The sequence below is a fragment of the Leucopleurus acutus genome (genome assembly GCF_964270905.1).
Source record: "Leucopleurus acutus genome assembly, chromosome: 17".
NCBI lineage: Eukaryota > Metazoa > Chordata > Mammalia > Artiodactyla > Delphinidae > Leucopleurus > Leucopleurus acutus.
This window is the reverse complement of record NC_139159.1, coordinates 78,247,501-78,270,130: the sequence shown is the minus strand read 5'-3', so window position 1 is coordinate 78,270,130 and position 22,630 is coordinate 78,247,501.

The following is a 22,630-nucleotide window of genomic DNA, read 5'->3' as shown; positions in this document are numbered from 1 at the left end:
ACCTCTCATTCTGTCCTGTTGTCACACCATTTTTCCCTCCACCACTATTCTAACTCATTCTCATCAAAGGCATCAATAAATTCCATTTTTTTACATATATTTGGAAAAACGTCAACCTCCATGACTTATTTTTGTCAGTTATTCCTTAATTTTTGCAACACTCTTTTTCATTTCTGGAATTATTCTGGTTCATCTCCACATTTTGGGATATTTTCATATGGAAAATTTTCCATAAGCAACACTGACCTTCAGATCAAAATCCCACATGATTGGCACCCAGCAAAGAACTAGATCTTAATAAATAATATATTTTCCCTGTCTGAGTTCTGAACCGATTTGAGTGAATATAAAAGATTAAATGGATGAAACTTTTGTAGCGCATTTGGGATCTTTACCAATTAGTTTACAACAAGGCTGAGACAAATTGGGAGTACATGATTTCTATGAATAGGCAAGCTCACAAGGAAGGGAAACAAAAAGAATAAAACCACACGTGCCCTCTCCCAAAATTGTGAATCATGTAACTCACTTCATTTCCTCAACATTCTACCCAGGAAGGAGTCAGTGAGTGATGGAAAGAACACAGAACTGTTATACTAATGGATGGTCCCTACATGAGAGGAAGCATCATAAATGACAAACAAGCCTCCCACTCTTCCAATGTGAGCAGTTCTTAAACTTGAATGTTAGCATCAGATAAAACTTCAGTGAATCTTTCAAGTATATTTTTAAAAATACCTTCTATCTGGTGCTAATTGGAAATAAGCTATATACTTTTTTTTCAAGAGAAGCAGAATATAACCCACAAAGTGACATTTTAAACATTTCTAGCAGTTTGGTGACAGTCATTATAAAAGTCAAATAATCCCCTGCCTTTTTCTTAAATGAAGTTCCTTTTATATAATTTATTATTTCCAGTTGTGGACTTTTCTGCCTAAAAAAGATCATTTAACACTTCTTGTAAGGCTGGTTTAGTTGTGATGAATTCCTTTCGTTTTTGCTTTCCTGGGAAATCTTTATCGCTCCTTCAATTATGAATGATAACCTTACTAGATAGAGTATTCTAGGTTGTAGGTATTAATACATCTTGGTGTGAATCTCTTCAGGGTTCATCTTCTTTGGGATTCTCTGTGCTTCCTGGATCTAGATGTCCGTTTCCTTCCCCAGGTTAGGGGGATTTTCAGCCATTATTTTTTCAAATAAGTTTTCTATCGCTTTCTTTCTCTCTTCTTCTGGGACCCCTGTAATGTGAAAGTTAGTATTCTTGGTGTTGTCCCAGAAGTCCTTTAAGCTCTCCTCATTTTTAAAAATTCTACCTTTTGCTGTTCAGATTGGGTGATTTCCACTCTTCTATCTTTCAGATCACTTATTAGTTCTTCTGTATCATCTAATCTGCTATTGATTCCCCCTAATGTGTGTGTGTGTGTGTGTGTGTGTGTGTGTGTGTATAATTTCATTTATTGTATTCTTCCACTCTGATTGGCTCTTTCTTATATTTTCTAAGTCTTTGTTGAAGTTCTCACTCTATTCCTCCAGGCTTCTCCTGAGTTTGGTGAGCATCCTTTTGACCATTTTCCTGACCTCTTTATCAGGCAAATTACTTATCTCCATTTCATTAGATTTATTTTCTGGGATTTTATTTTGTTCTTTTATTTGGAACATATTTCTCTATATCCTCTTTTTTTTTTTTTTTTTTTTTTTGCGGTACGCAGGCCCCTCACTGTTGTGGCCTCTCCTGTTGCGGAGCACAGGCGCCAGACACGCAGGCTCAGCGGCCATGGCTCACGGGCCCAGCCGCTCCGCGGCATGCGGGATCTTCCCGGACCGGGGCACGAACCCGTGTCCCCTGCATCGGCAGGTGGACTCTCAACCACCTCGCCACCAGGGAAGCCCTGTATCCTCTTGTTTTTTGACTTTCAGTTTTTGTTTCTATGAGTTAGATGAAACGGCTACCCCTCCTGGTCTTGGAGGAGTGACCTTGTGTCTTGTGGTCTTGGAGGAGCATCTTCTGTATCAGCTGTTCTGGTGGTTCTGGCAGGCTGGCTGGGGCTGGAGTGGGCATGAGCTGGGGGAAGTACAGCTATAAAGTAAATAAGTCATGGGGGTGTAATGTACACATACGGAACGTAGTCAATAATATTGTAACAACTTTGTATGGTAGTGGATGGTAACTGGGTTTATTGTGGAGTTCATTTCATAATATGCAAAAATATCAAATCACTATGTCATATACCTGAAACTGAAATAATATTGTATGTTAATTATAACTAAATAAAAAAAGAAGTTCCTGAGCATAAATAAAAAAAGAAGTTCCACCTGCATAATGACATAGGATCACGCACACGTCATTCATCACGTGCTGCTGTAATATGCTCCCAGGATGGACTTCAGATTATATAATCTGTCGCTAACTGATTCCATGTTATTTTGCCTTTATCTTTACATAGCACCATCAGGATTTCCACTATATCATCTCTAAATTTACAGTAGACAGTCTTGAACTCAAACAAATACAGCTTATTTTAGTTACCTATGTGATAAGACCTCTGCTCATAACGGCGTTAGGTTTAAATGTATAATAATAATGGGTAGTGAATTTGAGACAGAAGGATCGGGCATCAAACTTGTGGCACCCTTTATGTAATCTCTTAAGAAACATCCCCCTCACTTTCACTTTTGTCTGTTTGTTGTTCTCATAGCTTTTCCAGAATTTTAAGATATTTATTTAATAGTTACATTTATTTAGCATTTACTGCGTGGTAAACTCTGTTCTGGGAACTTAACGTAGATTGTTTGACTTAGTTGTCACAAGAATCTATAGGGTAGCTACCATATTATCTCCATTTTCCTAATGAGCAAACTAAATTCAGAAAAGACAGCTGACTTGCCCAGAGTCACACTTCTGATAATCAACAGCAGCAGGACTTGTACTCATCATTCTAACCCTTCCTTTTACTGCCTTTCTAAGTCTAAGGGACTTGCAAACAAGTACAGGGCTACTCTGAGGGGGTAGCTGAGAATATAGCGAAAGATGTCATTGTCTATAACCCAACAGAAATCTCCTTATTTCAATAGGTTGTAGAATAAAATGATGAGATGGACCCAGCCTCAGAGATAACAAATTTACCAATATTTCTTATGTGATATCTGGTTGGTTGGTTTCTATTTCCATAGGTCAGTGATAGGGGTTTAGAAATGTCTTGGTTTAATTAGCACAATGAGATTCAAATGTTCATTAGTTAGGACAAAAATGGAAACTTCATTTTTTCTAAAAATGGTGTTTACCACATTGGTATTTTAGTCTTGATAATTCAGAAACCAATATTGCTAATGTCTGGACATCGTGCTCCAGCATTGCTCCAAATATGGCTAGGTTAACATGTGCCATGGAAATAAAAACAAATACTTTTCATGCTTCTAAGCGCTCTTCTCATTGCTTTACAGGGAATACCCTATTTAATCCTCGTCACGGTTTTTTGAGGAAGGTAGTATTATTAACCACGTTTCACAGATAAATATAGTATATGCTCTGGGAGATGATACTTGTTCACTCCAGTAAGATGGCATTTGCTGATGCTTGTATGCAGATTCAGGATGCTGGACTCCCACTCTTGTGTACATAATCACCTTATAAGACTGCTTCTCAATATGTGTATGTGCATTCACATGTGTTTGTGTGTGTGTGTAACAGTCTGATGAAATTATAAGCATTTAGATTCAAATGACATGCTTTTTGAGTTAAAAAGAAAAAGGCCTATGATTAAAATTGTGTAATCTCACCTATTTCTCAACCTCTATGGTTTTGTTTTTCTACCTGTAAATGAGAGTAATTATTTATTTTATGCTTTATAGGTTTTTTCAAGTGCCTACTATGATTAAGAAACATAAAAAAAATTTTTTAAGAAACCTGAACTGTTTAAATTAGAGTTTTGCAACCTCAGCACTATTGGCATTTCGAGCTGGTTAATTCTTTGTTGTGGGAATGCCCTGTGCATAGTAGGATGTTCAGCAGCTTCCCTGGGTTCTACCCACCAGATGCCAGTAGCACATCTCCAGTTGTGGGGGGGGGGAAGAAAAAAGTCTCCAGACATTTGTCAAATGTCCCCTGGGGAGCAAAATTACTCAAGCTGAGAGTTGACTTAGGAGTAGAGTAGATAATTTTGAAATTCTCAGTATATTTTGTCTCTTTGTTTATCAATGTTTTTAAATCCTTGTTTCTTCAGCTTCTTTTTTTTAACTTTGATGCCTTCCTTCTATAAAATTATGGTCTTTCATGTCTCAGGAAAAAATTGAGAGAAATCTACCTAGACAAAGAAGTCTATAGAATATAACATAGAAAAATATGACATAAGGGGAGTTACTGTCAGACAAGAAGGGAGAGAAGAATCGGTGCAGAAAGAGGGGGAAATGGGAAAAGGGGTAGAAAGGGATAAGAGGCCAAAGACAGGACTGCTTACCTGTCAAGTACATACTTACCTTAAGAACTTGGTCCTAAGTCCCAGATACCTTGACATTATTCCTATACATTTTAGCTGAACTACATTCTTCACAATCTAATTATAGCCAGGCACTGATGACTATAATGGAAGTCTCTACCCATTTAACCATATCCATCACTGTCTGGTTAGGGGAGTGTTACTAATTCCAAGTGGAACCATCTATCAACATGGTTCTTTATTTTTCTTTCAGACAATCTGTAAGGGCAACTAATTTTCATCTAAGAGCAAATAAAATGAATCTATAGGAAAAATGATACTTAAAAAAACACCTATGCTTCTTTCCATAAATCTAATCTCAGTAGAACTAGACATAGTAATCAATACATTTATACAAAATAATTTAATACTACTAATAAATTAGTACAAAATGAATCTAAATATTAAATAAACCATCTTCCTCTTTGATGGGAGTTAGGTTGGTCTTGGACTTTAAAGACCACTGAGAAAGAAAGAATCTGCATTACATCAATCCTATTCATCTCCCTCGTCATTATTTTCCTCCTCTTTCTCTTTTTTTTAAAATTGTCTTATTGTGACTATAGTTTATGAAGCACTACATCATGAATGTCCCATTTATCACTCATAGCAACCCTACATCATATGGAAGCAAGTATTGTGGTTGAGGAAACCAAACCTCGTAGGGGGTAAGTGTCTCTGCCACATTCATACAGCAACAGAGAGGCAGAAAAGATATTAGAAGCAAAATCATTTGTTTCCTAAATTCATTGCTCATATATCTTGCAAGCAGGATTTTAATCTTTTGGAAAACTGTATAATAAAAACAAAATATCCAGTAACATGGTACAAAATGCAACTTGTTTGCTGGGAGAAAGAGTAGTGATGAGTCTTGACGTCCAGGGAGAGGGAGAACGTGCTAGATTATACCCCTTCGTAGCCCAGAATGATGTCAGATGATGTCAGATGATGGATGCTTCAGACTGAGTGGATCTGAAGATCACCCAAGGTTGGCACAATAAACAATGACCAAAGGAAAGATGTAACCCAAATCACTGCCACTGACAACTCCATAATTTTTATCATAGCCTCCCAGCAAAACATCCTAAGTCAGCCATTACTCACTGCTCAGCTGTGTCAGAGGTGAATATGACTGTGCTTCTGATCTCTGAAATCATCTCAAGTCTACACTGAACTAGGGCCTTGTGTCTTCCACAAATGTTGATCTAAATCCTGAACTCTTCTTATTATCCAGGAGAGATGCAAGGCTCCCTAAGTTATTAGGAATGCTTAAAAATAAAACTCAAGACTGTTATTCCAAAAATATCAGATATATGACTAAATAATAGCTCGCAAATATTGAATGTTCGACATGTATCAACAAAAACATGCAAAATGTATCCCTCATCCTTGAAATGTGCTTTGGGGTCATTGGTGCTTCCTTGGCTTTTATATAAAGCAATTGGGGGATCAGAAAGTCTCAGTTACCTGCTCAAGGTTTAATAGCTGGTAAGGGCAATTGTTAGGGTTCGAGCCCAAGTCTGACTACAGAACTCATGTCCTTACCACCCTGCCATAATGCCTCTTAGAACGAGGTAATTACTGTTCATCAGAATGTGGCACATGATCCTGGGCAGAGAGGAGGTCAGTGGACATACACTGGAAAGAAAAAAGCGGCTCATCCTTGTAAGTGCCCCAGATCAAAGCACCAAGACTAGGGCCACGGTAAATTCTTCCACCCAGAGGGACTATCCTTGGATTCAAATCTGTAGGTAAGGCTTGCACACAATTATTTTGGTCTTATTACAAATCCTTTAAGTCTGACCAAGGTGATATTTGGAGAACCAGAAGCAGGCTCAGATTCTGCAGCAAAGAAAGGCCTAGGAAGGGCTAGTAACATGGTTAAGCTTCCCCATCAGTAAGTCATGTGACCAGACCTACAGACTGTCCCTAAAGAGAGCAGAATTGGGACAAAGAAATCATTGCCCTAGGCATGGGTGAGGCTGCCCACACATGAGGAAAAGAGCCGAAGAATCCACATTACCAGGCTTCTTTGAGTTCCCTGAAACTAGAGCCAGCCTGGCACAATGGACTGTGAGAGAACAGCAGTAAACATCTCTAAAATCATGACCATGGGTGAAGAGAGCTTTTCAAACACTGGCTGAGAGCTCAAATCTGGAGCCAATCAGCACCCAGCTTACAGATGACAGGACTTCGGTTCATAAAGAGCAAAGGTGGGTGTGTTGGCAGTGGAGAGGGCAGGTAGGCGTGACAGGACAACCACCGACAACTGAGAATCAGGCAGATGTTTTGGTTTGGGTTTTTTCAGAAACAGATTCTGAGGCAAGAATTTGTTTCGGTTTGGGTTTTTCCGGAAACAGATTCTGAGACGAGTAGAGTGTGTGTGTGTGTGTGTGTGTGTGTGTGTGTGTGTGTGTGTGTGTGTGTGTGTGTGTGTGTGTGTGTGTGTGTATTGGCGGGATGGGGGTGAAGTCCAAGAAACACTGATGACAAATAGAGAAGTGATATAGGGAAGGGAAGCAAGTCAATACAGGGTGCATTATCAAGCAAGTTGCCCCTATGGGAAGTTGGAGCCTAAATTGCATTGAAGAAATGTGGAATACAGTGTAGATCATACTTCAGAATCATCCCAACTAAGGAGGGAGGAGGCTGGGGTGTCTATGTAGTAACTCTCTGTCTGATAGTGGATGAGGACCGATCTTGAGGACATTAACTCTGCAACACATGCAGCTTGTCACTGCTTTCATGGCCAGATAAAATCCCCACAAGAATACAGAGTAAAGAGCCTTCCGGGTTCAGAGGTCATTGCTTAGGGGATATGGTCAAGGCACCAAGAGCATCTGCTACAGTGAATGCCTTTGTGTCCTTTCCATTCTTTTTATTTACTCAACAGAGTGGTATAGGGGAAATGTGTGGGCTTTGGAGTAAAACAGACCTGAATTTGAAGCCTAGGTTGGCCATTACAGCTTTTCAGGCAAACTTTTTTCAAAGAAGAATTAGTCTACATGATTCCGTAGATCAATAATGCCAGGGTCACCCTACATCCTCTCCCATGGGCACCACTGACTCTATAAAGTCAGTGTCAGATTACAGCCTAGTTCTACAGTTAAAGAGAGGAACTGAGCACTGTTTAGGAGAGGAATGCTCCACTCTTTCCAACGAACTCCATGCTGCCTGCCTTAGTTTCTCATTAAGCCAGAAAAATAACACGTACCACCTCAGGTTGTTGTGGAAGTGAGATTATGTGTTTGAAGTATACTGTACAATGCTAGGTACAAAGTAAATGTTCAAAGGATGTTACCTAGTGTTGATTCATTTTGTTAATAATTTTTAAATAATGATAAATAGTTTTGAGAAGTGCCGTGTTCTAGAAACTATGTTTGTGGAAATATACAGGTATGTTATGATTTTCCTTTGTAGGAGCTTTCCAAATTGTAGAGATAAGACAAACATACCATTGAGTCATATAATAGATGCTAAAATTTTTTTGTAAGAAGAAAGAACCGTTCCAGTTGAACAAACCATAGGAGACTCCCTAGTGGAAAGATTTGAGGTTATTTTAAAAATTAGCATAGGGCTTCCCTGGTGGCGCAGTGGTTGAGAGTCTGCCTGCTAACGCGGGGGACACAGGTTCGAGCCCTGGTCTGGGAGGATCCCACATGCCGCGGAGCGGCTGGGCCCGTGAACCATGGCCGCTGAGCCTGCGCGTCAGGAGCCTGTGCTCTGCAACAAGAGAGGCCGCGATAGTGAGAGGCCCGCGCACCGCGATGAAGAGTGGCCCCCACTTGCCACAACTAGAGAAAGCCCTCGCACAGAAACGAAGACACAACACAGCAAAAAATAATTTTTTTTAATTAAAAATTAGAATAGATTTCTTTATAAGCTGCAAGAGAACAGGGCCCTGGCTGTCTTGTTAATTGCTGTATCCCTGGTGGCTAGAACAGGGCCAGACCCATAGCTCAGTACTCGATATTTATCAACTAAATGACTGTGAAGAGGATGGGAAGTGTTTTCTAGACAGAAGTAATGACATGATCGAGAAGAGGAGACAGAGAAGGTGCAGAAGGAGATACTGAGTGATCATTTCAGCTGCAATTGGAGTTTGTGTAGGTGAGAGATGAGGAGTAGCCCAGGAAGAGTAGTTGAAGCAAGATTAGCAGAAAGCCTTGAATATCAATGCAAGGTGCTTGGGTTTTATTCTGTGGACAAAATGAAGCCATTGAAGACTGGAAATAACCTGATAAAAATGGTGATTTAGGAAGCTGAATCTGGCAGTACAATGAAGAAGAAATTAGATTAGGGAGGCAGGAAGCAAGGAGACAGGTTAGAGGCCATTCCAGTCGTCCAGGCACAGGAACATCTTCGTAATTGATGCCCATGTGGTTAGCCCCAAATTACCATGAGCACCGGCTGCTGCAAACTGATTCTTTCTGACATCAAGGGCAGAGAGAGGGATATTTATCTCTGGCTCTAACCCCTACATGGGACAACCTGTGAATAAAGCAATCTGTTCACCCATATGGACCCCACAAATTTTATAAATGTGAGTAAAATCACTCTCAACTTGTATTTCCTACAATTAAATTTAGCAGAAATTAGTCATCAAAAATATACCAATTGCGGGCTTCCCTGGTGGCGCAGTGGTTGAGAGTCCGCCTGCCGATGCAGGGGACACGGGTTCATGCCCCGGTCCAGGAAGATCCCACATGCTGCGGAGCGGCTGGGCCCATGAGCCATGGCTGCTGAGCCTGCGCGTCCTGAGCCTGTGCTCCACAACGGGAGAGGCCACAACAGTGAGAGGCCCGCGTACCGCAAAAATTATATATATATATATATATATATATATATATATATACCAATTGCAATTCCCCGTTGTAGGGAGTGTTTATCCATTAGGTAGAAACACACATAGTCACATACACACCAACAACAATAGTGACAAAATTCTTTATCCAAAATTATCTAACTAGTCTATATTCCACAAGGTACCTTTAATCAATAAAACCACAGACAATCTGACACTCAATATCATGAACACGACTGACTCTATAAGGTCAATCTCTGATCACTGGCTAGTTCTTAGTTAAAGAGAGTAAACTGATACTATTTGAGATGGAAATGTCCCACCCGTTTTCTAAATAATATCATGCCCGTCAACTTAAAATATACCCATGGGAAATATATTTCTTTATAACCATTCAGTCAGTCGTTTACCAAGTATATATTAAATGCCTGGTTGCATAGTTGTGACAAACGTGATAAGGATGATCTAGGTTATGGGGAAATAAATATGAACATAACAAGATTCTTGTCTTTGAGGAATTCAGAGTCTCTTGCAATACGTAATCAAATGCCACAGAAGGCAGGAAGGTTAAGGCATAGCTGGCTCTAGAAAATCAGTAAGTATGTACTGGATGTCTGTTGTGTGTAAGATCTTAGGTTATTCACATTATTTATAAATACCTGAAAGATAAAACTTAATAATCTTTCACAATTCAGAAATATCTATGGGTTTGCACACTAAGGCAATATTAGTAGATACACTTCTATTTGTCATTAAACAGTAGCTTTATTGAGTACCTACTATATTCTAGGAACTGACGTAGATAATAAGTATTTAAAGACAATTAAAATGTGGTCTGCACCCTATGTACCTCATTTATCTAGTGAGATATATCTGTCAGATTAAATTATACTGCACATATAACTTCAAAATCAACAAAGATTTATTCTCAGTCATGCTATATACACATCATAGTTCAGCCTCAGCTCTGCTTCACAGTCTTACATATAGGATAAAGCTGGCGAGAAGGTGTCTATCTGAGAAATCGCTGCTTTTTGGGGGGGGGGGGCCGGGGGGGGGAGAGACACGGGCAAAAGGAACACATATCACTTCTGCTCACATTTCATCGGCCAATGCGCATCTCATAGGCATGATAGCACCAATAAGATGGGGAAGGAAAATCATCCCATAAGAAGAAGCATTACAGGGAAGGAACTGGGAGATTTGGTGAACAATAATATATCTACCACAGTGAGTTCACTAAAACCACAAACCCTCCCAGTAGTACTTTCCCTAGTTCTCAAAAATATAATCAGTGTGGGGCTTCCCTGGTGGCCCAGTGGTTGAGAGTCCGCCTGCCGATGCAGGGGACACGGGTTCATGCCCCGGTCTGGGAAGATCCCACATGCCGCGGAGCGGCTGGGCCCGTGAGCCATGGCCGCTGAGCCTGCACATCTGGAGCCTGTGCTCCGCAACGGGAGAGGCCACAACAGTGAGAGGCCGGCACACCGCAAAAAAATATATATATAAATAAATAAATACATAAATATATATATATATATAAAATCAGTGTGGACATACTTATCAGTTGGTAAAAAGAAAACATCGTCGGTTCACCCAAGAGCTATTATAGTAGGAAGGACTAAGTGCAAACCCATGAAATTACCTCCACTTGCTAATGCCAAGAAGAGAATAAAAAACAATAGCCCTTCACAAGGGTAATGGCCCAACAAGAATTGGAAAATTCATTCTTCCTGACCCCATAATTTTAGGTTCCATCTTTCCAGAGGTTCTGGTTCCCAGAGCAGGAAAAACTACACTAGGGGCCACAATATTCTGCTAAACTTAAAATTATATTAGTCAAGTCTCCTCTTAATATATCAGTTTCTACACCGACATATTGACTATATTGATATATTGACTAAATACTGACTATTGCTTCTGCTGCTACTGATGCTACTACTAGTGCCATCACCATCACCACCAACACCACCACCATCACCACCAACACCACCATTACCACCACCATTACCATCAACACCACCACCATTACCATTACCCCTCTGTCACCTTTTACTCAAGACTGCTGTGTGTCTTATATGTATTTTTATTTAATTGAATGTACAGTGGTCCTATGAGGTAGGTACTATGGTTATTCTCATTTTATAGCTAAGGTAAATAAAGATAATGAATTTTTTTTAATTGCTCAAGTTTCCATAGCTAATGAATAATAGAATTTGAAATTTAAATCCAAGAATTCTGATATCAAAAACCTACGCAGCATATAAATTACCTCTAAGTAATACTGAATTCCTTAGAAAATGTCCAAACTCTCTTTTTTCATGATGGCACACACAGTACAACAGTAAAAACAAAAGTGTTCCACTTCTTTCACTATTTTGGGGCGATAGTAGGAAAATTACAGGGTTTCGGACCAGAAGATGTTTTTCTTCTGTTCTAGTTTCACTGCCAACTGACTATGTGACCTTATAGAAATCTGTTAACCTCTTGAGTTGTAGCAGTAAAACGGAAACAATAATCTTGGATTGCCTTACCCAGTACTGGTGAGAAAGATCAAACAATGCATGTGGCACCACAGTGTGAACTGTAATTCCCGTAGAGGCGTAAGTTACTATTATTTCTGCTTGATTTTTCCTCTCCCTGAAAAGCTAGCCTCCCCTTACATTCCAAAAACTTACATTATGGTCTCTAGTCTGTGCTTGGAGAGATATTTATAATATTTTCTACAAAGGATAATCATAAATATTTGAAGTTATCTGCTTTTCAATAATAGAACAATAGGGCTTCCCTGGTGGCGCAGTGGTTGAGCGTCCGCCTGCCGATGCAGGGGACGCGGGTTCGTGCCCCGGTCCGGGAGGATCCCACATGCCGCGGAGCGGCTGGGCCCGTGAGCCACGGCCGCTGAGCCTGCGTGTCCGGAGCCTGTGCTCCGCAACGGGAGAGGCCACAACAGTGATAGGCCGGCGTACCGCAAAAAAAAAAAAAAAAAAGTATCAATTAAATTTAAAAATAATAATAATAGAACAATAACCTTTTTTCATTCTGATGTCTGGAAAAGAGGTAGTCTCTGATTGGTTTAGGACCCCCCCCCAGGGGAGCAGGGCCTCAGGGAATTTCCCAGACGTTCCCAATTCAATGGGAGGACAGGTGATGAGGAAGAAGTGAAAGCCTCTATTGTTCACCCTAAAGAATCATTTCTAAAGGGAGGGTTTCTGACTCAGGAGCTGCCAACGTTCTTCAATTATTCAGTTCACAAATTGGCAATCCCATTATTTCATCCAGAAAGAAAATAAAGGGAAGATTATGACACACCACAGGACAACTTCTCATTGGGTTTGTCATTTACAAGCAGAATGGACTAAGGTCCTACACAGAAGAAGGACCTCAGGAGACACCCTGCCCAGTGCGTATTCATGAATGACTTACTGCTAGAGAGGATCCTTTGTGTAAGTGACCTTGGCTTTTCTGAATAGGTGCTGTGCTGTTCACGCCCTCCCGAGTCACCCTGAACTCACCTGTAGAACTTCACTGAGGGCAAACCATTGCTCAGGATGTTGGAGAAGAATCCATGTGGTTCTACAGAACCCTGTCCCACCACCCTGACACAAGAGCTGATAACTACAGAACCTTCCCTAAAGTAGAGAAGACCTCCTTCTCTGGATAAGGCCTCATTTTAAAAAATTATTTTAAATGCAGTGAGGGAGAGTCATGGGATGCTAAGATATAAGAAGCAGTCAGATGGTGGTTACTGTTCCTTTGCTTTATGCAACATACTGCTAAGCGACGCTCAGATATTGCCTACATCCAGTTCATCACTCTGGCAAAGAGGAAATTATTTTAAACATGGGAGATGTACCAGGTCCTTGCCTGGCTTTACCTACTTGTATAAATGAATGAATATTAAAGCGTTTGCCTATAACCCTCATCCAAACTCCATGGGTTCAAATAAGCAACTGCCTACAAAATGGAAACCATTCTGATGGCTTCCTTTCCACATAGGGAGCAGACATGATGTACCACAGAAACCTCTATTCATAATTCTTTTACCATCTTGAACACTAAGTGATAGGTTTTTCTATACCCTCTAATTGAAACAGGTAAATATAATTTCTGGCATAGAAAGTACATCCATAGATATGTTGCAAACATTACCCGTTATCTTCTCTTACTGTGAAGTGTATAATTTATCTTCTAGGCAATGGCACCCATATCTTAGTATGACTTATGTAAGAAAGATAGCCCACAGTCATGGAATATTAATTGTTTCTGTTTTCCCCAAAATAAAGAGAGCAAAAAAGTTATATGCCTTGGGAGAATAGATCCAACTTCAAGTTCTTCAAGTTAATTCAACATTTCCCCTAACATCCTTCTAAACTTTGGTTCCAGGTGTCTTCCGTGGTAGTTAAAGTTGGTGCTCTGTATTTACCTCCCTGTATAAAGGACCCTCCTCTTTAGAGAGAGTCAGGAGCTTTTCTTTATTTTGCCTGATTGTTTTAACTAATCACTTACTTTGGCTGCCTGAATCTATGCCTTTTGGAAAAGTTACAACCTTGTGTTACTCTTGGATTTACTTTCAAGGTACTGCTATAAGTTTTAAAATAAGGGACAGCCTTTGTGACTTTAGAAACAATATATATTATGATCCAGTTAAAGTTATAGGAAAGCTTTTCTCAAGGCCCTCGACTGAAAAACAACACTGCGTGCAGAGAACAACGCTTGTGTTCCCAAGAGTGGTGGCCTGACACGCCAGTAAAATATGGCCTGTCTTCCTCTTGTCGCTTGTGGCACCTGTTCCCAGTGTCACAGGATGAAATCACTCCACTTGCATCTCAAAAACCTACACCACAGTTTCCCCTGACCCTCATATCTGGACATTTTATTTATGCCTATGGCTTTCCACAGTACTTTCTCCTGTTCCTAAGCACCTCTTTTTTTTTTTTAACATGTGACCGTTATGGTTATTGTTTTTGCAAATATATAATCTATCTGCTTAGACTGTATGCTTCCCGAGGGTGGGAAGTGATGCCGTAAGAGGTTCAATGCATCCAATAGGGCCTGACACATTGCTTGACACTAAGTAGGTCCTTAAAATAATTACTGAATAAATATTTTGAGAACATGCTACCGGATGATGAAAATTAGACAACACTAGGCAAAGCCTTTGAGCTCCTTGTAGGCAGGTGTCCATACCTCCCCAAGGTGTTGAGGAGCTAGAGGAACAAAAGTGTACAGAGTGAGTTCTTGGGAACCGCAGAGTTGGTTGTGAAGCAGGAAGTGTCTACACTGTTGCTGTCACTGCGTAAGTCCCTATGTCCGTCTATCAGTGACTTGAATTTCTAACACTCTGGAGAGAACATCATTTTAAGTGACACGGGGTCACCGTCACAGCAGAGTTTTGGCTTCACCAGTGTAAGGAGAAGGGGGCTGTCTCCCAAAGACATGGACAGGGAAAGGTAGACATTTTTCTGTCACCAAGATTACACATAGTTGGAGAAACGCTGTTTTCCAAAAGCAAAGCTGCGTGATGTTAGATGAATCTTGGGTGCTGAAACACTAAAAATGATAAACGTTTCTTAAACCTCAGTTTGCTTAATAAGTGGCATATAGAAGCTACTCAGTATATAATTTGTTAAATGATAAATACATCACTAGGAATTCTTTCCAGATATTTAAACCCAGAGCCTGAAGAAGCATGTTACTTCTGTTTTGTGTGTGTATTTATGTATCCATAAACAAGGTGTCATTAAGCCACATTAGACCTTGAGAAAAAATTATGTTATATTAAAGTTAAACACAATTTTAGCCAGATCAAATTCACACTATTCAGAGTCTTCATGAACCTATTCTTCCCCTTACTTGATATTCTCTACAGAGAAAATAGCATATATGCCCCCATTCCCTATCGTTTCCCAAAAGCATTGATATGGCTGTCATCTTCTGAGGATGTGCTAAGAGCTGGGTTTGCTGATCCAACTCCAGTTGTTGTGCTGAGTGAATTCTCTTCTAAGCCAGAGATGGAGTTGCTGAACTCAAGCTGGAATCACATTTATCCTGCTACCTTGACAAGCTAAGACTTCCCCTTACTTCCCAGCTGATAACTTAGGCCACTGACGCTTTCACTCCCCATGTGTCATAACAAACAGAACGCTGCAAGACAGAGGGGACAGTCCCTTCTCCTCCGGGGAGAATTCTCTTCAACTGGTCCCACAGCAAGTTTGGTTGCTCCTTACGATATCGCTGAGTCTAGGTGTATATCTTCACTTAACCATCCTTGTCTTGGAATACTGGAGAGAGAGATTTGACCCTCCCTTAAAGCCTATGTGAAAAAGTATATGCTTGTAGCAAAACAATTCTTCTCTTGTTCCCTAGACCTGAATGATGAGGTAATATCTCAAAGATTACTAACATGAAGGCCCATCTTATTATCTTATTTAAAACTGCAACCTGGATCAAGTGGTGTTTATCCCAGGAATGCAAGGATTCTTCCAAATACGCAAATCAATCAATGTGACAAACCATATTAACAAATTGAAGGAGAAAAACCATATGATTATCTCAATAGAAGCAGAAAAAGCTTTCAACAAAATTCAACATCCATTTATGATAAAAACCCTCCAGAAAGTAGGCATAGAGGGAACTTACCTCAACATAATAAAGGCCATATATGACAAACCCACAGCCAACATTGTTCTCAGTGGTGAAAAACTGAAACCATTTCCTCTAAGCTCAGGAACAAGACAAGGTTGTCCATTCTCACCACTATTATTCAACATAGTTTTGGAAGTTTTAGCCACAGCAATCAGAGAGGAAAAAGAAATAAAAGGAATCCAAATCGGAAGAGAAGAAGTAAAGCTGTCACGTTTGCAGATGACATGAGAGTATACATAGAGAATCCTACAGATGCTACCAGAAAACTACTAGAGCTAATCAATGAATCTGGTAAAGTAGCAGGATACAAAATTAATGCACAGAAATCTCTTGCATTCCTATACAGTAATGATGAAAAATCTGAAAGAGAAATTAAAGAAACACTCCCATTTACCATTGCAACAAAAAGAATAAAATACCTAGGAATAAACCTACCTAAGGAGACAAAAGACCTGTATGCAGAAAACTATAAGACACTGATGAAAGAAATTAAAGATGATAGAAACAGATGGAGAGATATACCATGTTCTTGGATTGGAAGAATCAACATTGTGAAAATGACTCTACTACCCAAATCAATCTACAGATTCAATGCAATCCCTATCAAACTACCACTGGCATTTTCCACAGAACTAGAACAAAAAATTTCACAATCTGTATGGAAACACAAAAGACCCCGAATAGCCAAAGCAATCTTGAGAAAGAAAAACGAAGCTGGAGGAATCAGGCTCCCAGTCTTCAGACTATACTACAAAGCTACAGTAATCAAGACAGTATGGCACTGGCACAAAAACAGAAATATAGATCAATGGAACAGGATAGAAAGCCCAGAGATAAACCCACACATATATGGTCACCTTATTTTTGATAAAGGAGGCAAGAATATACAATGGAGAAAAGACAGCGTCTTCAATAGTGGTGCTGGGAAAACTGGACAGCTACATGTAAAAGAATGAAATTAGAACACTCCCTAACACCACACAGAAAAATAAACTCAAAATGGATTAAAGACCTAAATGTAAGGCCAGACACTATAAAACTTTTAGAGGAAAACATAGGCAGAACACTCTATGACATAAATCACAGCAAGATCCTTTTTGACCCACCTCCTAGAGAAATGGAAATGAAAGCAAAAATAAACAAATGGGACCTAATGAAACTTAAAAACTTTTCACAGCAAAGGAAAACATAAACAAGACAAAAAGACAACCCTCAGAATGGAAGAAAATATTTGCAAATGAAGCAACTGACAAAGGATTAATCTCCAAAGTATACAAGCAGCTCATGCAGCTCAATATCAAAAAAACAAACAACCCAATCCAAAAATGGGCAGAAGACCTAAATAGACATTTCTCCAAAGAAGATATACAGACTGCCAACAAACACATGAAAGGATGCTCAACATCACTAATCATTAGAGAAATGCAAATGAAAACTACAATGAGATATCATCTCACACCAGTCAGAAAGGCCATCATCAAAAAATCTACGAACAATAAATACTGGAGAGGGTGTGGAGAAAAGGGAACCCTTTTGCACTGTTGGTGGGAATGTAAATTGATACAGCCACTGTGGAGAACAGTATGGAGGTTCCTGAAAAAACTAAAAATAGAACTACCATACGACCCAGCAATCTCACTACTGGTCATATACCCTGAGAAAACCATAATTCAAAAAGAGTTATGTACCACAATGTTCATTGCAGCTCTGTTTACAGTAGCCAGGACATGGAAGCAACCTAAGTGTCCACTGACAGATGAACGGATAAAGAAGATGTGGCACATATATACAGTGGAATATTACTCAGCCATAAAAAGAAACGAGAGTTCCGGGAAGATGGCGGAAGAGTAAGACGCGGAGATCACCTTCCTCTCCACAGATACACCAGAAATACATCTACGCGTGGAACAACTCCTACGGAGCACCTACTGAACGCTGGCAGAAGACCTCAGACCTCCCAAAAGGCAAGGAACCCCCCACGTACCTGGTTAGGGCAAAAGAAAAAACTAAACAGAGACAAAAGAATAGGGACGGGTCCTGCACCAGCGGGAGAGAGCTGTGAAGGAGGAAAAGTGTCCACACACTAGGAAGCCCCTTCGCGGGCGGAGACTTCGGGAGGCGGAGTGGGGGAGCTTGGGAGCCGCGGAGGAGAGCACAGCAACAGGGGTGCGGAGGGCAAAGCGGAGAGATTCCAGCACAGAGGATCGGGCCGACCGGCACTCACCAGCTGAGAGGCTTGTCTGCTCGCCCGCCGGGGCGGGCGGGACTGGGAGCTGAGGCTCCGGCTTTTGTCGGAGCGCCGGGAGAGGACTGAGGTTGGCGGCGTGAACACAGCCTGCAGGGCGTTGGTGCGCCGCGGCTGGCCGGGAGAGAGTCTGGGGAGGGGTCTGGACCTGCCGAAGAGGCAAGAGACTTTTACGTCCCTCTTTGTTTCCTGGTGCACGAGGAGGGGGGATTGGGAACGCTGCTTGGGAGAGCTCCGGAGACGGGCGCGAGCCGCGGCTAAGAGTGCGGAGCCCAGAGACGGACATGGGACGCTAAGGCCGCTGCTGCCGCCGCCAGGAGGCCTGTGTGCGAGCGCAGGTCACTAGCCACACGCCCTTCCGGGGAGCCTGTGCAGCCTGCCGCTGCCGGGGTCCCAGGATCCGGGGACGGCTCCCCCAGGAGAGCGAACGGCGCGCCTCAGGCTGCAGCGTCACGCTGGCCACTGCCGCTGCAGGCCCGCCCTGCACTCTGTGACCCTCCCTACCCCCCGGCCTGGGTGAGCCAGAGCCTCCGAATCAGCGGCTCCTTTAACCCCGTCCTGTCTGAGCAAAGAACAGACGCCCTCCGCCGACCTACACGCACAGGCGGGGCCAAATCCAAAGCTGAGCCCCTGGGAGCTGTGAGAACAAAGAAGAGAAAGGGAAATCTCTTCCAGCAGCCTCAGAAGCAGCGGATTAAAGCTCCACAATCAACTTGATATACCCTGCATCTGTGGAATACCTGAATAGACAACGAATCATCCCAAATTAAGGAGCCCTGTGGATGAAAGGCTCTTGGTGCTGCAGCCAGGACTCAGTGCTGTGCCTCTGAGGTGGGAGAGCCAACTTCAGGACACTGGTCCACAAGAGGCCTCCCAGCTGCACATAATATCAAACAGCAAAAATCTCCGAGAGATCTCCATCTCAACGCCAGCACCCAGCTTCACTCAACGACCAGCAAGCTACAGTGCTGGACATCCTATGCCAAACAACTAGCAAGACAGGAACACAACCCCACCCATTAGCAGAGAGGCTGCCCAAAATCATAATAAGTCTACAGACACCCCAAAACACACCACCAGACGTGGACCTGCCCACCAGAAAGACAAGATCCAGCCTCATACACCAGAACACAGGCACTAGTACCCTCCACCAGGAAGCCTACACAACCCACTGAACCAACCTTAGCCACTGGGGACAGACTCAAAAAACAACAGGAACTACGAACCTTCAGCCTGCAAAAAAAAAAAAAAGGAGACCCCAAACACAGTAAGATAAGCAAAATGAAAAGACAGAAAAACACACAGCAGATGAAGGAGCAAGATAAAAACCCACCAGACCTAACAAATGAAGAGGAAATAGGCAGTCTACCTGAAAAAGAATTCAGAATAATGATAGTAAGGTTGATCCGAAATCTTGGAGATAGAATGGACAATAGAATGGACAATTTGCAAGAATCAGTTAACAAGGACCTAGAAGAACTAAAGATGAAACAAGCAACGATGAACAACACAATAAATGAAATTAAAAGTACTCTAGATGGGATCAATAGCAGAATAACTGAGGCAGAAGAACGGATAAGTGACCTGGAAGATAAAATAGTGGAAATAACTACTGCAGAGCAGAATAAAGAAAAAAGAATGAAAAGAACTGAGGACAGTCTCAGAGACCTCTGGGACAACATTAAACGCACCAACATTCGAATTATAGGGGTTCCAGAAGAAGAAGAGAAAAAGAAAGGGACTGAGAAAATATTTGAAGAGATTATAGTTGAAAACTTCCCTAATATGGGAAAGGAAATAGTTAATCAAGTCCAGGAAGCACAGAGAGTCCCATACAGGATAAATCCAAGGAGAAATACGCCAAGACACATATTAATCAAACTGTCAAAAATTAAATACAAAGAAAACATATTAAAAGCAGCTAGGGAAAAACAACAAATAACACACAAGGGAATCCCCATAAGGTTAACAGCTGATCTTTCAGCAGAAACTCTGCAAGCCAGAAGGGAGTGGAAGGACATATTGAAAGTGTTGAAGGAGAAAAACCTGCAACCAAGATTACTCTACCCAGCAAGGATCTCATTCAGATTTGATGGAGAAATTAAAACCTTTACAGACAAGCAAAAGCTGAGAGAGTTCAGCACCACCAAACCACCTCTACAACAACTGCTAAAGGAACTTCTCTAGGCAAGAAACACAAAAGAAGGAAAGGACCTACAATAACAAACCCAAAACAATGAAGAAAATGGGAATAGGAACACACATATCGATAATTACCTTAAATGTAAATGGACTAAATGCTCCCACCAAAAGACACAGATTGGCTGAATGGATACAAAAACAAGACCCATATATTTGCTGTCTACAAGAGACCCACTTCAGACCTAGAGACACATACAGACTGAAAGTAAGGGGATGGAAAAAGGTATTTCATGCAAGTGGAAACCAAAAGAAAGCTGGAGTAGCAATTCTCATATCAGACAAAATAGACTTTAAAACAAAGACTATTAGAAGAGACAAAGAAGGACACTACATAATGATCAAGGGATCAATCCAAGAGGAAGATATAACAATTGTAAATATTTATGCACCCAACATAGGTGCACCTCAATACATAAGGCAAATACTGACAACCATAAAAGGGGAAATCGACAGTAACACATTCATAGTAGGGGACTTTAACACCCCACTTTCACCAATGGACAGATCATCCAAAATGAAAATAAATAAGGAAACACAAGCTTTAAATGATACATTAAACGAGATGGAGTTAATTGATATTTATAGGACATTCCATCCAAAAACAACAGAATACACATTTTTCTCAAGTGCTCATGGAACATTCTCCAGGATAGATCATATCTTGGGTCACAAATCAAGCCTTGGTAAATTTAAGAAAATTGAAATTGTATCAAGTATCTTTTCTGACCACAATGCCATGAGACTAGATATCAATTACAGGAAAAGATCTGTAAAAAATACAAACACATGGAGGCTAAACAATACACTACTTAATAATGAAGATATCACTGGAGAAATCAAAGAGGAAATCAAAAAATACCTAGAAACAAATGACAATGGAGACACAACGACCCAAAACTTGTGGGATGCAGCAAAAGCAGTTCTAAGGGGGAAGTTTATAGCAATACAAGCCCACCTTAAGAAGCAGGAAGCATCTCGAATAAACAACCTAACCTTGCACCTCAAGCAATTAGAGAAAGAAGAACAAAAAAACCCCAAAGCTAGCAGAAGGAAAGAAATCATAAAAATCAGATCAGAAATAAATGAAAAAGAAATGAAGGAAACAATAGCAAAGATCAATAAAACTAAAAGCTGGTTCTTTGAGAAGATAAACAAAATAGATAAACCACTAGCCAGACTCATCAAGAAAAAAAGGGAGAAGACCCAAATCAATAGAATTAGAAATGAAAAAGGAGAGGTAACAACTGACACTGCAGAAATAAGAGAGATCATGAGAGATTACTACAAGCAACTCTATGCCAATAAAATGGACAATCTGGAAGAAATGGACAAATTCTTAGAAAGGCACAACCTGCCAAGACTGAATCAGGAAGAAATAGAAAATATGAACAGACCAATCACAAGCACTGAAATTGAAACTGTGATTAAAAATCTTCCAACAAAGAAAAGCCCAGGACCAGATGGCTTCACAGGCGAATTCTATCAAACATTTAGAGAAGAGCTAACACCTATCCTTCTCAAACTCTTCCAAAATATAGCAGAGGGAGGAACACTCCCAAACTCCTTCTACGAGGCCACCATCACCTTGATACCAAAACCAGACAAGGATGTCACAAAGAAAGAAAACTACAGGCCAATATCACTGATGAACATAGATGCAAAAATCCTCAACAAAATACTAGCAAACAGAATCCAACAGCACATTAAAAAGATCATACACCATGATCAAGTGGGGTTTATTCCAGGAATGCAAGGATTCTTCAATATACGCAAATCTATCAATGTGATAAACCATATTAACAAACTGAAGGAGAAAAACCATATGATCATCTCAATAGATGCAGAGAAAGCTTTTGACAAAATTCAACACCCATTTATGATAAAAACCCTGCAGAAAGTAGGCATAGAGGGAACTTTCCTCAACATAATAAAGGCCATATATGACAAGCCCACAGCAAACATCATCCTCAATGGTGAAAAACTGAAAGCATTTCCACTAAGATCAGGAACAAGACAAGGTTGCCCACTCTCACCACTCTTATTCAACATAGTTTTGGAAGTTTTAGCCACAGCAATCAGAGAAGAAAAGGAAATAAAAGGAATCCAAATCGGAAAAGAAGAAGTAAAGCTGTCACTGTTTGCAGATGACATGATCCTATACATAGAGAACCCTAAAGATGCTACCAGAAAACTACTAGAGCTAATCAATGAATTTGGTAAAGTGGCAGGATACAAAATTAATGCACAGAAATCTCT